This window comes from Tachypleus tridentatus, chromosome 7 (genome assembly GCF_004210375.1).
Source record: "Tachypleus tridentatus isolate NWPU-2018 chromosome 7, ASM421037v1, whole genome shotgun sequence".
Lineage (NCBI taxonomy): Eukaryota > Metazoa > Arthropoda > Merostomata > Xiphosura > Limulidae > Tachypleus > Tachypleus tridentatus.
The window spans coordinates 119341980-119359374 of record NC_134831.1 but is presented as its reverse complement, the minus strand read 5'-3'; the positions used below and the strand labels follow the sequence as shown (position 1 = coordinate 119359374).

At 33.6% G+C, this 17395-nt stretch overlaps 1 long non-coding RNA gene across 2 annotated transcripts in view; it reads left to right on the top strand.

Moving 5' to 3' along the window:
• Nucleotides 1-17395, top strand: part of LOC143256486 (uncharacterized) — a 72576-nt gene that overhangs the window by 24100 nt on the left and 31081 nt on the right. The gene's annotated exons all lie outside the window — the stretch shown is intronic.

Below are 17395 nucleotides of genomic sequence, written 5' to 3'. Positions count from 1 at the left end.
ACAGCTTACATTAATTTTATAAGTACAACTGTTTCTTCGAGAAGCGTTTGTAACTTGGAAATAGCATATATTCCTCTACATATAAAAACTCAATAAACTGTTGAACAAATAAACATGTTTATTTTGTGTTCCAAAACAGCTAGTTGTATTTAACCCTATTTTAAAGGAATATTTCCCTTTCCAGGTTCGCATTTCTTTTTAAACTTGAATTACGTTAATCATGCTGGTGCAGTTCAATAAATTTTCCTATCGTCGAAGCCTGAGGGTCACAGGTTTGAATCCCCGTCACACCAAAAAGCTCGCCCTTTCAGTCGTGGGGGCGTTACAATGTGACAGTCAATCCCACTATTCGTTGGTAAAAGACTAGCACAAGAGTGGTCTATGGGTGATGATGACTAAATGCTTTCCCTCTAGTGTGACACTGCTATATTAGGGACGGCTAGCGCAGATAGCCATCGTTTAGCTTTGCGCGAAATTCAACACAAACCAAACCAAATCTAATCCACAGCTACCGTTCTAAGGTATTTTAATAAATTTTCAAGGTGCTACGTATTCTCGGACACGAATTTAGTGTTAACTAGAAATATCGCGAAAAACTCCCACCAGTTGTCGTTAGTGTTTTCAAGCACTTATTCATTATTTTGTTTATTTTTCATAAATCCACCATAGCCTTGAAATATCAAAAACTTTTGTAAGCGTTATTATGTGTTATTTTCCAAATTAAAATGCGGTCAAGCGAATCTGTTTCCCTTGTGGTACAGAGGTAAGTCTTTCGATTTACATCGCTCTAATTAGGGGTTCGATTCCCTTCGATAAACACAGAAGATAACTCGGTGTGGCTTTTCTATAATAAAACACACACGCACTCAGATGTGCCCTCTCTTCACTGGAACAGCAGTATGTCTGTGAACTTACAACGCTAGAAACCTGGTTTTGATACCCGCGACTAGCAGAGTACAAACAGTCCACAGTGCAATTTTATGCTTAATTTACAAACAAACAAGTCCACTCTGATGCATGCGGTAAACAGTGGCTCACAATTACCGTCTCAACTCTACTTAAAAGAGCATTGTGGTTCACAGTTACCGTCTCAAACTGTACTTAAAAGAGCATTGTGGCTCAATTACCGTCTCAAACATTACTTAAAAGAGCATTGTGGCTTAGAGTTACCGTCTCAAATTGTACTTAAAAGAGCATTGTGGCTTAGAGTTACCGTCTCAACTTGTACTTAAAAGAGAATTGTGGCTTACAGTTACCCTCTGAAACCGTCTAAAAGCACATGATATAAACAATCAAATCTGTTTGGCCACTGTTGATTCAGTTCACTATTGAAACCTGATTACTTTAACTAAAAGTTAAGTCGTCTACGAATGTTGGCTGCCAATTCAACAAGAAGTGAATCGAGGTTTCGAAGCACTGGTCGAATTATTTTATTCACTTCGCTCACACTCATAATGGGTAAGGTAACAAGATGTATATACTGCCATATAGACAGTTTATTGTCTGTCTTAACTTCCCACGAACGATCATTGAACAGGGAGGGGCCATCAAATATTTATGATCTAATTTTTTATGTTAGTTCTAGGTCTTCTCTTCAGTCATCTAACCCCCCCCCCAGTGGCTCAGCGGTATATCTGCGGACTTACAACGCTAAAAACCTGGTTTCGATACCCGTGGTGGGCAGAGCAAAGATAGCCCATTGTGTAGCTTTGTGCTTAATTCAAAACAACAACAACAACAGTCATCTAACATACCTATACAAATATTAATTATTATACTTCGATTAATTATAATCATAGAGATGATATACTGGCTATCAAATAATAACTTCGGTTGTCAAGCTTCAACAAATATTCAAATAATCTGCAATTTTCTGCTCCCTAAATATTTATTTTTAAAATATAATCCAAATAACAGAACTGTTACTTGAAGATAACCAGGAGAATTTGCCTTACAAGTCATCATAATTACATGAGAGAACGGTGATTATTTATTTCGTTAAAGCTGCTTCGATATCATTTCTTTGTTTTGTTCTGAGGCTCGGCATGGCCAAGTGCGTTAAGGCGTCCGACTCGTAATCTGAGGGTGACGGTTCGAATCCCGTTCGCAACAAACATGCTCGCCCTTTCAGCCGTGGGGGCGTTATAATGTGACGGTCAATACCACCATTCATTGGTAAAAGAGTAGTCCAAGAGTTGGCGGTGGGTGGTGATAACTAGCTGCCTTCCCTTTAGTCTTACACTGCTAAATTAGGGACGGCTAGCGCAGATAGCCCTCGAGTAGCTTAGCACGAAATTCAAAACAAACAAACTTTTGTTTTGAGCTGATATTAAAATTTATTCGACATAAATTCCAAACTTCATGTCTCAAAATACTAAACTATGGATGAAAGTTCTCTGCTAATCATATAGGGACTGAGAGTTTGTTTTGTTTTCTTTTTACACCAAGTTGTACAAGAAAAACATCTGTGCTACATCTGACGCAAAGATCGAATTTTACCGCTGTAAATTCGGACACCAGACACCAAGGACTTTATAGAACGAAAATCTCTTCAATAAATATTCAAATACATATTAGACTATTAGAACAAAGTGAAAAGCAATTATTAATTCTTTAGATTTAAATAACGCGGCAAATGAGTATGCCTATTGTAACCGAAGTGTTGAATTTCAAAAACATTTCGAGAGCTTAGGATTGTCATGTTTAAGCCTCCCATGGGACTGGGTGAAAAAAAAAATGAAATTTCGCAATAAGTCACAAAAATCAGCGAATTAAATCCACGTAAATTATTCGTTCAAGCTCTACACGTTATATCACACAAGATTTGAATTGTCCGAAAACTAATAAATAATTTAAATTAGATAGGAATGCTGAAAATACAAAATGTTATTAACTCCTACTTAAACTTGACGTGTAGATTGCGAACCATTTAAATATAATAACTTTTGGTTAAACTTGACTTGTAGATTGAAAACCATTTAAAGATTAATAACTTTTGACTAAACATGACAGGTACATTGAGAACTATTTAAAGATGATAGATTTTGGTTAAACTTGACATTTAGATTGGAAACCATTTGAAGTTGATTACTTTTGGTTAAACTTGAGATATAGATTGAGAACCATTTAAAGATGATAATTTTGGTTAAATTTCACATGTACACTGAGAACCACTTAAAGATCTTCACTTTTGGAAAAATGTGAGATGAAGATTGGGTACCATTTAAAGATGATAACTTTTGGTTGAACTTAATATATACATTAGGAACCATTTAAAGATGAGAACTTATGGTTAAACTTGACACGTAGATTGGGAATCATTTGAAAATAGAAACATTTAATTGAACTTCACAAAGAGGATAAGAACCATTTAAAGATGATAACTATTGGTTAAACTTCACATATAATTTGAAAACCATTTAAAAATGATAACTTTGGGTTAAACTTGAGATACAGACAGGGAAACATTTGTAAATGATAAACTGGACATGTAGATTGAGACCATTTAAAGATGATATTTTTGATTAAAATTTACAAGTAGATTGAGAACCATTTAAAGATGTTTACTCTTGGTTAAACTTGACATGTAGATTTAAAATTATTTTCAGATGATAACTCTTTATTAAACCTCAGATTTAGATTGAGAATCGTTTAAAGATGATAACTTTTGTTTAAACTCAACGTGTAGATTGAGAACCATTTAAAGATTTTAACTTTTGGTTAAATTTGAGATGTAATTTGAGGACCTTTTGAAGATTATAACTTCTGATTAAACTTCACATGTGGATTGAAAACCATTTAACGTTTGGAACCTTTAGATAAACTTTACATACAGATTGAAAACCATTTAAAGACGATATCTTTTGGTTAAATGCGAGATGTAGATTTGGAACAATTTAAACATAATAACTTTTGGTTAAACTTGAGATGTATTTGGGAACCATTTAAAGATTGAAACTTTTGATGAAACTTAACAAGTGGATAAGGAACCATTTAAAGATGATATCTCTTGGTTAAAGTTCACATATAAATTGAGAACCATTTAAAGACAACTTTGGGCTAAACAGAACCTGTAGATTGAGAACCACTTAAAGATGAGAACTTTTGGTTGAACTTCACTTGTAGATTGAAATCCATTTAAGAATGATAACTTTTAATTAAACTTGAAATGTAGATTGAGAACCACTTCAAGACCAAAACGTTTAATTAAACGTCAGATGTAGATTGGGAAATATCGAAATATTATAAGTCTTGGTTAAACTTGACATGTAGATTGAAAGCCACTTAATGATGACAAGTTTTGGTTAAAAGTGAGATGAAGATTGTGAAACATTTAAAGATCATAACTTGTCGTTAAACTTGACATGAAGGTTGAAAAACATTTGAAGATGAAAACTCTTGGTTAAACTAGATATTTAGATTTAAAACCATTTAAAGATTATAACTTCTCGTTAAGCATTAACATGTAGACTTAGAATTCTTTAAAGATTGAAACTTTGGTTTAAACACCACACGTGGATTTGGAACCATTTAAAGATATTTTCTGTTATTTAAAGTTGACATGTAGATTAAAAATCATTTAAAGACGATAACGTACAGTTAAAAGTGAGATGTAGATTGTCAACTATTTAAAGATCATAACTCTTAGTCAACTTGATATGTAGATTGAAAACCATTTAAAGATGATAACTCTTGGTTAAACTTCAAATATAGATTAAAAACCACATAAATATTATATCTTCTTGATAAACTTGGCATGTAGGTTGAGAAAAAATTAAAGATGATGAATTTTTTGAACTTAACATGAAGATTGAGATCCATTTAAAGATTGAAACTTTTGGTTAATTTTCGCATATGGATTGAGAACCTTTTAAAGGTGGTAACTTTTGGTGAAGCTCTACACGTAGATTGGGAACCATTTAAAAATGATAACTCTTGCTTAAATTTCACATAAAAATGAAAACCATATAACTATCATAACTTTTGGTTAAGCTTGAGGTCTGTATTGGCAATGAGTTAAAGACAATAACTTCTTGTTAAACTTATCATAACGATTGAGAACCATTTAAAGGTGATAGCTCTTGATAAACTTGACAGATAGATTTAAAACCACATAAAGATGTTAACTTTTGGTTGAACTTGATTTGAAGATGGAAAACCGTTTAAAGATGATAACTTTTGGTTAAACTGGAAATGTAGATTGAGAACCATTTAAGGATATAAACTTTTTGTTAAACTTGACATATGGATTGGGAACCATATAAAGATGATAACTTTTGGTTAAGGTTGAGATCTGTATTGAGAACCATTTAAAGATTATAACTTCTGGTTAAACTTGGGATGTAGTATGGGAACCATTTAAAGATTATAACTTCTGGTTAAACTTGGGATGTAGTATGGGAACCATTTGAAGGTGATAACGTTTGGTTAAACTGGACATTTAGATTGAAAACGATTTAAAGATTGAACCTTTGGGTTAAATTTGACATGTAGATTGAGAACCATTTAACGATGATAACTTTTGGTTAAACTTGATATGTAGAATTATAGCCATTGAAGGATGATAACTCTTGGTTAAACTGGACATGTAGATTGAGAACCATTTAGAGTTGATAAATTTTGGTTAAACTTGACTTGTATAATGAGAACCATTTAAATATGATAACTCTTTGTTAAACTTGAGATGCAAATTGAGAACCATTAAGAGATGAAAACGTTTGATTGTACATAAAATGTAGATTGAGAACCATTTAGAGTTGGTAAATTTGGTTGAACTTTATACGTAAGATTGAGAATCATTTATCACTGATCACTCGTGGTTAAACTTTGTGTAGTTGAGAACCATTTAGAGTTGATAATTATTGGTTAATCGTGTTTAATTTTTTGGGGAATTACTTATAAATAATAACTTAATTAAATTTGTCATGAAGAGATTTTATAGGAATAGATATTATTAGATTAAAGTCACGATTTTTTTTAAGAGTATAACAGTTACCTGTGACTTTAATTTGGCGTGTTAGGTGAAAAAAAAACCAGTAGGAATGCACAAACAGTGATAACATTTGTGTGAAACTCACGTGTAATTTGCGATCATCCAATATTAGAGATGTTTCGGACTGAGCGATAGAGATCCTTTTTCTTTCTCTTTATTTATCTCATGTGTCATTTATGGTATTATTCCATCTCAAAATATCAAAGCTCTAGAAGGACGTGTGTAAATGAACTATTCTTCAGAGCTGACTTGTGTCATGTTTTTAATAAAACCATCTAATTCTTCAATTTTGTGATTTGAAAAAAAAAACCATTCCGACCAAAATTTGACAAATTTTTGCACAACTTATGCTTCTATGTTTGCTATGTTTTTCTTCTGATGTTTCTTTTTAATGTACCATTATTATTTAAAGTTGGAGAGGTTGTCCAAACAACTCCAATCAAAATTTACCAAAATTTTGCGCAACAATATCGTATTGTAAAGATTATAATCTCTACCCCATAATTTGATTCGTTTTTTTTGTTGTTTTCTGCAAAGACCAGATTTCATGTACGTTGTAGCTTATAAAACCACTTTTTTGTGAAAGGTTTTGTTATTTTAATAATCTCCATTTAAGCTCCGGTATTCCTGACAGGTTCACTTTCCTACACAGGATCACCTTCCTGAAACAGGTTCACATTCCTACTATATGATCGATCACCTTCCTGAAACAGGTTCATCTTCCTATAATATGATCTCCTCTCTAAAAAAGGTAGTTTGGAATCGATGTATTTACGTATGCAATCAACGTTTTCGACAAATACCTTTTTTGAGAATATAAAACTACCTAAGATATTTTGTTAATTACGATATTAATAACTGAGTTTTTAAAGTTAATAGACCATATTGTGTATTCTCAAGACGGGTATTAGCACTTTAATTAAAATAAAGATCATATTTTGGTTTACATATTCAAAAGCATGATAACATGTATTTTGTACTAGCACAAACATCAGTTTCATTAATATCAAACGCGATATTAAACATTGTGAAAACTGCAAAAATATAATTATATCCTATTTATGCTGTTCAGTAAAATTTTAAGCTCTGAAAAAAAACAGGAAAAAAGTACTCAGAAAGAACGCGACAGTTACACTGGCGAAGAAAACCATCAAGTTATGAATATTTTAACATTTCAAGGTGCCTTCATGATGGAATAATCCTCTCAACGCAGACGACGTGTAATAGCGGGGCAGATGGCTCTCAGCTGCAAAATGCTTCGTATTAGCAAGCTTCTAATAACACTTAAGTTTTAACAGCAACATCATCCCAAATTGGTTTGAACGTTTGCTTCAAAACCAGTCGAAATAATGACAAAGTAGCCAATAGCAAGCCAGCCTGAGTTCGATTCGTGTATGTCAGGAGTGAAGATAAATGAGTGGACCACATAATATTCTCAATTCTTCTCCAAAATGTCAGTGTTCATTAACATAGTCAAAAGTGCATCAATTATAATAAACTCGGTAACTGGTATATACTCATAACTCGATTATAACGTACTGAAGACGTCCAAGAATAGATTCCATTTTGTCTTCTCCATACCAAATGAAAAATTTAACTGCAATACAGCGTTAATGAAACCATCTTTTACGTATTACTATCTGCAGACAGGCGGACATTGAATAATATAGTTAAACAATAACTTTTCCTACATGTACCAAAACAAGGGAAGAGTATTCCAAACTTACAACTCCAGCATCATGGTCAACGTAACATTTAATCACGAAAAACACGTTCTTACTTGGAAACTGACGCAGAACGACAGTTTACACATCAGGTGACTAGGTGTTCTTATAATATGAACATAATTACAATGGATGGACAATCATATCATAATTTGGAGATAATTATGACCCGTGTAGTATGTTATTGTTCATTGTAATTGCACCTACTCATAGTTGTTTGTTTTGTCTTTGTTATTATAAAACAAACGCTTCTAATTAACTATAATTAAATGAATAGGTTTTATTTTTCGGAATTTATAATGTATATATAGTGGTGTGTTTATTCGTATATTATAAATTTATAAGAAACGCGTATGCCCTGAGCCTTCAGATGGTTTAGAATATAGCGTGACGGATTATAAGACTAAAAATAGAGTTTCGATAACCGTGTGGACACAGCACAGATAGCACATTTTGTAGCTTTGTGCTTAATAACAAATAAACTTTTTTTTTTGGTCTGAGTTAGACAATAAACAAATTAATGCTCAGAATCATGTCTGATAAACCAATTTTCATTTATATAGTTGACAAGTGAGTGCCAAGTATTCTGCTAGATTGTTTTATTTATTACATAATGAGCAACATTTCCTTACATATTATTTTACAGTACCCTGTTTAATCATGGCCGTCAATAACTTTTGTATGCAATTGCTCATAAATGTTTCATGACATCTCAAAAACCCCTTTTAAGGTGTTTTACTGTGCAGTATCCTCCAGTGGGACAGCGATAAGTTTACGAAATTGCATCGCTAAAACCTAGGGTTCGATCCCACGCGATGAACGCAACAGATAAACCCCTGGTGGTTTTATTCTAAAACAAACATGTTGGATATTCCACCATAACCGTAAGGATTTGAATCAACGTTTATCAAGTTGTGTCCGTTATAAGAACAAAGAAAGCTAGCACTGGAACTTTCAATTATTTACAACGTCTTTCGCACGACATGTTACGTCATGTTTGAGCAATAAAGAACAAAAGTAACGTCACATTAACTTCTTACAAGTGTAGAACGAGTTGTACTACTGGGCGTTTTGTTGAGTTCACAGAATTTATCTTTCATTCGTTTCTCAAAACCTATATCTAGTATTCATTAATTAACCAAATTATATATAGAGATCTTGATATTATTAGGCCTACTGCAACAAGTTAGATGTCGCTTCAGTTCCTGAGTTAGGATATTTTTTTTACGAAACATCGGTGTTACATTGAGTTGTCTAAGCGGGGCATTGTTTTCAAACAGCTAGATTTTAATCATGTGCTCATGAACTGGTGACGTAAGCCCAGAAAGCCACTACGTGGGGGAATAATTGAAATGTCACTCATTCATTAAGAGTGACGTCAGAGTTATCTTGAATGTCAGGATGTTAACCTTTTTAACCTATACAACATTCGTTTAACTAAATTATAGAGAACCAGAACAAATATTTATGTAATACAGATTAGTCTAGAATAATTTAAAGTAAAATGGCCCTTTACCTCAAATACAATGACGAGACAGCAGACTTCGAAGCAGCATGAGGCCTAATCATTCTTCAGGGTTAAGGTAATAGTCGTTTTATCATTTCGATTAATTAGCTCAGAGACTACACTATCTTTTGTTATCTAATCATAAAGTGTGCAACAACAATTCCGTATGTTTTTCGGACATTAACATGGTATAATATTACAACTATTAATAAGTTATAACGCTCTGTTCTTAACTGGCACAAGAGTGACTTCCAAAGAAGGTGGAAAATTAACAAAACATCCTAATTAATGCTGCTTATTAGTTGCTAATGAGGCGTTGTAATTAATATGAGTGAATTAACAAAACATTCTAATTAGTTCTTCTTATTAGCTATTGCCGAGACGTTGTAATTACTATGAGTGAAATAAAACATCATAATTACTACCTTTTATTGTTTGCTTGGGAGGCGTTGTAATTAATATCAGTGAATTAACAAAACATCATAATTACTACCTTTTATCGTTTGCTGGGGAGACGTTGTAACTAAGAACAAGAAGTTATCAGTCTGAACGAAAGATAACTTCGTCTTGATTGAACGTCTTCAAAGTTGTAAACATTGTGACAGGTTATTGCTGAGTAATAAACTGTTCAGCCCTGAAAATGCTTTTCTAATTTTAAGCATTTTATCTGAAACGTTTGATAACTGATCTTTCTTGGTACTAATTTCATATTTACATCCGAAACGGTTGATAATTGTTTGTTTGAAGCTAAGCACAAAACTACACAATGGGCTATCTATGCTATGCACACCACTGGTAACGAAACTCAGTTTTTAGCGTTATAAGCCGGTAGACATGCCGCTGTGCCATTGGGAGCGCTACAGAAAGGGTTTATGCACTAGCCGTCTCTAATTGTGATTTAATAGACTAAAGGTGAAGGGCAAGGCAGTTAATCAACAGCGTACATCACCAACTCTTTGACCACCCTTATCCGTTCAAATGATGGGATCTTACTGTCACTATTGTAACGCGCCAATAGCCCCAAAATAGAGACAACGATTTTTTTTTCTATTTTACTTATATGTATACATATATATATATATATATTTTGCAGTCCTAGTATGTGGACAATAAATGTTAACTGTTGGGGACACTAGAGTCTCCTGATACGTATTTCATGCACTTGTGACTTTTTCAACATAAAACAAATAGAATAATTAAACAACTCTTCTAATATTCTTAAAAAAGACACGTTTTCAATGCGTTATTCTTAAACCCAGTGGCTGTGATTTTGTTTGTTAAAGCAAAAAATAACCGTTTTCTGTTGAAGTTGTTTACATCGGTGAAGAAACTTATAATAAAATATTGTGTGCTAAAGTGATCTACTGAAATTAGTTCTCCCAAACTTTGATTAGGACAGAATAAAAATTATGTTAAAAGCACAAAAACCAATTATGTGAGCAAAACTAATATGACTAGATTAACATCAACCAGGTGTAAAGGTCAAGGGTGTACTAACAAATACCTTAGAAAATGTGTGTATATATATATATAAAGTAATTTACATTGAAATTCTAAAATTTGACCACGTGCTCGCTTAAAAGATGAGATTCTGGAACAATGATTGTTGCTAGGAAACATGTGGTTGCTAGGTGACATATGTATTTACTCTCTACTTTTTAATAGAACAATCCTTACTTCTTTTAGCAGAAATGTTCAATGACACGTCATAAACTATTAATGTGTGAACTATACGAAACGATACTTAGACATAACATCACGTTGTTATTTATCTACGTAGTTAAATGAGCTGTGGATCCTGACTACAATATTGATTCTGACGTGAGTAACACTTAAAGTTTATATGCATAGGGCAATTCGTTCTCCTAACGTAAATTCAACCACAGCTAATGAAACATTTCAGGAACAGCAAGTAAGATAACATCGTGTGTAAAACTTTACTGCCACGTTTTATTGGAATAGCCCGAGGAAGCTCGAGCCTCGTTTTCTGTCACTTCACTTTATTGTATTCTCTTCTATAAACTTTTAGTTTCCAAAAAAAACATCATGTCTCCACAGGGTTTGTGTAAATAGCTGCATATAAATCAAAATTTATTTAATTTTTATCTTTATGGCTAATCTATAGATTATTTTTTCGTGTTAAAATGCTTCTCTGTCGTTCATCAACCATCTTATTCTGATATGCTGCTTAAGATGCGGTTATAAGATTATAAATGTGCGACATACGACTTCACTTGAAATATCAGGTATCTCGTAACGTGATCAGTAAGCACATTTTTATCAACTCTGTTTTGCTATCGCTATCTTAAATCTGGTATAAAGGACCCTTTTGGATATGTCAACCTTCTCTAATCAAAAAGTTAAGGTATTAGAATATTATTTGCCCAGACATCTAAGTATGGAAGACAATGACCAGTCAATTCCACAATATGTATTATGTTGTAAAGCAACATGGTAACTAACCCTAAAATAACTTCTTAACAGTGTTCTTAATATGAATGAAAACTATTCCTTCAAAAAGGGGGTTTCAACAACACTTTGTGTTCCACAGTTATAAACTTGGACTATTAGGATTCTAACATCTTCCTCTTTCTATCTGTTAGAAATCAATATAAGGCCTGGCATGGCCGGGTGGTTAAGGCACTCGACCCATAATCCGAAGATCGCAGGTTCGAATCCCTGTCGTACCAAACATGCTCGCTCTTTCAACCATGTGGCGTTATAATTTGACGATCGATCCCACTATTCGTTGGTAAAAGAGTAGCCCAAGAGTTAGCAATGGGTGGTGATGACTAGCTGCCTTTCCTCTGGTCTTACACTACTAAATTAGGGAAGTCTGACGCAGATAGCTCTTGTGTAGCTTTGCGCGAAATTCAAAAATAAACAAGAAATCAATAAATATTTATACCATGTAACGTTATTAAATTATTTGTTTTGGTGTAACGAAACGGTGCAGTTATCATTCATACATTTAATGCTCTTAAAGTGTCTGTTTTGGTGTAACGAAACGGCAGTTATCATTCACACGTTTAACGTTATTAAAGTGTCTGTTTTAATGGACTGAAACGGTGCAGTTATCAATTATATACTTAATCTTTTTCAAGTGTCTATTTTGGTGAAACGAAACGGTGAAGTTATCATTCACACGTTTAATGTTATTGAAGTGTCTATTTTGATGAAACGAAACGGTGTAGTTATCATTTATACATTTAACGTTGTTGAAGTGTCAGTTTTAATGGACTGAAACGGTGCGGTTATCATTTATACATTTAAAGTGTTTATTTTGGTGCAACGAAACGGCGCAGTCATCATTCATACATTTAACCTTATTAAAGTGTCTGTTTTAATGGACTGAAACGGCGCAGTCATTATTCATACGTTTTAAGAAGTTTTTCCTTGGAAACTCCATTAAATATTTACGAATACCAAAGTTTAAATAAAAGTTCTTCACGTTTCAATTGACAGAGGAAACAGAATTTGTACAAAACGTTTCCTGGACAAAAACGTGATTTAAATTAGCTTCGCGAACTTCATTTCACTAAAGAAATGTAATTAAAATAATGTAAAAAAAACTGTAGTCGTTGAGGTAGTATAATTAATTCACAATTATAGGACGAAAGAACTCGTTTTTGTAGAATAGGACTCGTGAGGCCGCTTCTGCGTTCTCGTGTCTCGAGACATAACCTTCATTTGTAGCTATTCACACGAGCACACTTTGCTCAACATTGTGAGCAAGGAGTTCGCTAGTAAGAACACAATACTATTCAACCACCTCATACAAGGCTATATTCATCTGCCAGTGTTTTAACCTACAGCCTACAACATTTGTAACGAATTTTCACTTTTCCTTTTCCTTTAAAGAATTAGTAAGTTATTCTTTCAAAACAATGGAAACCTTACGCTGAATAGCATTTTATTTCAGGCTGTAGGGACACATCTTTGGCTGATTATTTCAAGCTGTAAGGACACATCTTTGACAGATTATTTCGGGCTGTAGGGACACATCTTTGACTGATTATTTCAGGCTGTAGGGACACATCTTTGACTGATTATTTTAGGCTGTAGGGACACATCTTTGATTGATTATTTCAAGCTGTAAGGACACATCTTTGACTGATTATTTCAGGCTGTAGGGACACATCTTTGACTGATTATTTCAAGCTATTGGAACACATCTTTGATTATTTCGGGCTGTAGGGACACATCTTTGACTGATTATTTCAGGCTGTAGGGACGCATCTTTGACTGATTATTTCAGGCTGTAGGGACACATCTTTGACTGATTATTTCAAGCTGTAGGGACACATCTTTGACTGATGTGTTTGGAAACTGTTTTAATGACATGTAAAAATTCTTAAGAGGAACTGAACTATGTTGAATGTGGACATGAAAGTGATAATATATTTAAGTAACATAAAATACAAGTGAATGTTGTGACGGATTCACAAATATACATCTGTTTCAATATCGATGTCTTTAATTTAAACTTACATTTAGAAATGCACATTAATTATACTGTGAAATCTGTATTTCAAAATTTCCACCTGTTCACTAAACTTTAGAATAATCGCGATATTAATAATCAACAATATATGTTTGTGCGTAAACACTAGCATATTGAGTATATTGTTTATTATATTGGATTGAAGAAACTACGAGTTTTTTAGACCAGGAACGGACAATGCCTAATGGTTTCGTTCAATACCGTCATTCACTGGTAAGAGAGTAGCCTATGAGTTGACAGTGACCTATGTTGACCAGCTGCTTTTCCTCTAATCTATCACTGCTAAATTAGAGACGGTTAGCGCGTAGATGGCACTCGTGCGGCTTTTTACAAAATTCCAAATAAACCAAATCCAAACCAAAACTGTCATATCACTTTACAGAAACTTATGTGGTTTATCTTATTGTTCTAAATCCTACATTTAACCAGTATTGTTTATATGAATACATATAATAAATAAAACATTCAATAGTGTGAATGACTCAACAGATATTTTAATGCATTTCCATTCTATAAAACCGGTTACTAGTAACTTCATCCCTAAGTGAATCAGCGGTAAATCTGTGGATTTATAACGCTAAAAATCGGCGTTCGATATCCGCAGTTGGCAGAATACATTGTGTGACTTCGCCCTTAACAACACAGGTACAGGTATGTTTTATGGCCAGGCATGGCCAGGTGGTAAAGGCTCAGGACTCGTAATCCGCGGGTTCAAATCCCCGTTACACCAAACATGCTCACCCTTTCAGCTGTAGAGGTGTTATAATGTGACGGTCAATTCCATTATATTCGTTGGTAAAAGAGTTGTGCAAGAGTGGGGGTGATGACTAGGTGCTTTCTCTCTAGTTTTACACTGCTAACATAGAAACGGCTAGCGCAGATAGTCCTCGTGTAGCTTTGCGCGAAATTTAAAACAAACCAAATCTTGACAATGACCAAGCTAGTAATTTCGATGTTGTTCTCTTTACAGGTGACTCTCAAAAAATATTTTTACCACACAAATGAAATATTCATAGGAACTAGTAAAATATTTTCGAATTCGAAAGTTAAATATTTTATTAAGGTTTTAAAAAAACATTCATTGTTTCTTTCTACGCTGTAAATACAGAGCAAAGTAAAATTTTGATCTGCAGGTTGCTCGTTATGAAAACTGCTCTACTCCCAAAGATTAATGCGCTCAGCCTTTGTGTCGGTTATCATAGAACTTGTTTGGTTAAGAGTTGTATTCAGGTTCGATTCTAAGCCTTATAAACGTAAAACTAAAGTTATCACATGAAAACTAGGGTACATCTACTGGTCGTTCCCTGGTCTGAGGAAGAATGTGGTGATTTTGGCTGTTAATAAAGCATATAGTTTGGGAGAATCAACTATGAGACAAAATGTGCAAAATTAGAAGTATCTGATTATTTTACTCACAAACCATCAAATCGTTTCTCTTGGTAATTACCGGATTATTTTACTCACAAACCATCAAATCGTTTCTCTTGGTAATTACCAGATTATTTTACTCACAATCCATCAAATCGTTTCTCTTGGTAACTACCAGATTATTTTACTCACAAACCATCAAATCGTTTCTCTTGGTAACTACCAGATTATTTTACTCACAATCCATCAAATCGTTTCTCTTGGTAATTACCAGGTTATTTTACTCACAAACTATCAAATCGTTTCTTTTAGTAATTACCGGATTATTTTACTCACAAACCATTAAATCGTTTCTTTTGGTAATTACCAGTTTGCTTCATCTACTAAGCACTATATGATTAAAGTCAATAAATTACTGGATTGATTTATTTATTAACACCACCTATTGTTCAGTTTGATAATTACTAAAGTATTCTACTTGACAAACCTCAAATATTTCGTTCGTTTCAAATCAATTACTTACTTACCACTAAAGTATTTTATTTTCCTGTTACAAGACAGGTATATTTACTGACCACAACAGGACCTAACATGCCAATGACCAAACAGTTTTACTTAGAAATCACTAACATATGTTACTTCCTAATTATTATGTAAAAACACTTTAGATTATTTACGTAACACACACAACAAAATCCTGAAATCACTTTACAGTTCTCTGCGTCATTTTCAATAAATGTGGACCACATCAACAATTGAATATCCAACTAACAGTTTTACACTCAACTGTATTATTTAATACCAGTTCATCAACTGTTCAATATTCCACTGATCGACTTTCCTTGTTGCAATCTTTAAGTATTCATCAACTGAATCCTCATAACGTTCATTAAAACGACGTTAAAAACAAGCTTATCTTTAGACCGCCCTGTATATCTGACACTTATCTAGATGTTGTATATAGTGTAGATAAAACAATTAATATTTAAACTAATAACATCGTAATACGTCATTTTAAAGTTTATTTCCAGATAATACCAAAAATATTTTTTTAAAATATAACGCCCTTCCTGAAGAGGTCGAGGAGAGCAGTGTATTAATTTTTGTATGCATGTTTTGGCAAGCACGTGGACAAATATAAAATGTGTTTATCATCCACTTCAAAGGCGCCCTCTGACGATGGCTCATAATCAGAAAACCCTAATATACTCTTCTACCCAGAGTCTAATTATTTTTATTAATTATAATTAATAAGGGGTAAAATGAGGAATTCCACTTAATAATTCCTGCTTGGATCTTTTGTCGATGTTGTTTTTTCACTGTTTAATATAATTCAAAGTTATGAACAACTTATATTTCACGGTCACTTGTATGATCTCAGCTTTAAAATATTTATTTTGTAAGCATTTGTTTGCTTGTTTCTTTTGAATTTCGCGCAAAGCTACTCGAAAGCTATCTGCGCTAGCCGTACCTAAATTAGGTGTGAAGACTAGAGGGAAGGCAGCTAGTCATCACCACCCACCGCCAACTCTTGGGCTACTCTTTTACCAACGAATAGTGGGATTAACCGTCACATTATAACGCCCCCAAAATTGAAAGAACGTTTATATTTGGTGGGACGGGATTCGTACCCGTGACACTCAGATTTCCTTTACCACTTGACCATCTTGACTCAGTCGTAGATTGACTAAGGAAACCTGTCCATATATCCATGAAAATATCTCTTTCACTCGTGAAGCTGTGTTGATAAAAATATGACAAACTGAAGAAAATTGACAATGGAACAAATATATGTTTAAAATCCAACAAAAAAAATAATGGTGAATTTTGAATTAAATTCATTTTTTCAGTTATTATTATTTTTATTAAAACAGAATTTGACCTTGCTTTTAACAACATTAACTTGGAAATTCTCCAACGTCACACGGTGAGTCAGCGATAAGTTAACGAACGCACATCGCTGAATTCCGGGGTTCAATTCACGCTGCATACACAATAAATATCACATTGTGGCTTTGTTCTGAAACAAATAAACTTTCTCAAAGGTTCACTGGTTTTTGGGTAGTGTAGTATTTAAAGTGTAATAATCCATATGAAAAAGTTTTAATTCTATAAAATAAATGCGAATATAAATTTTAAACGTGACATAATAAGAGCTTCATATTTAGATGCCCGGCATGGCCTAGCGCGTTAAGGCGTGCACTTCGTAATCTGAGGGTCGCGGGTTCGCGCCCGAGTCGCGCCAAACATGCTCGCCCTCCCAGCAGTGGAAGCGTTATAATGTGACGGTCAATCCCACA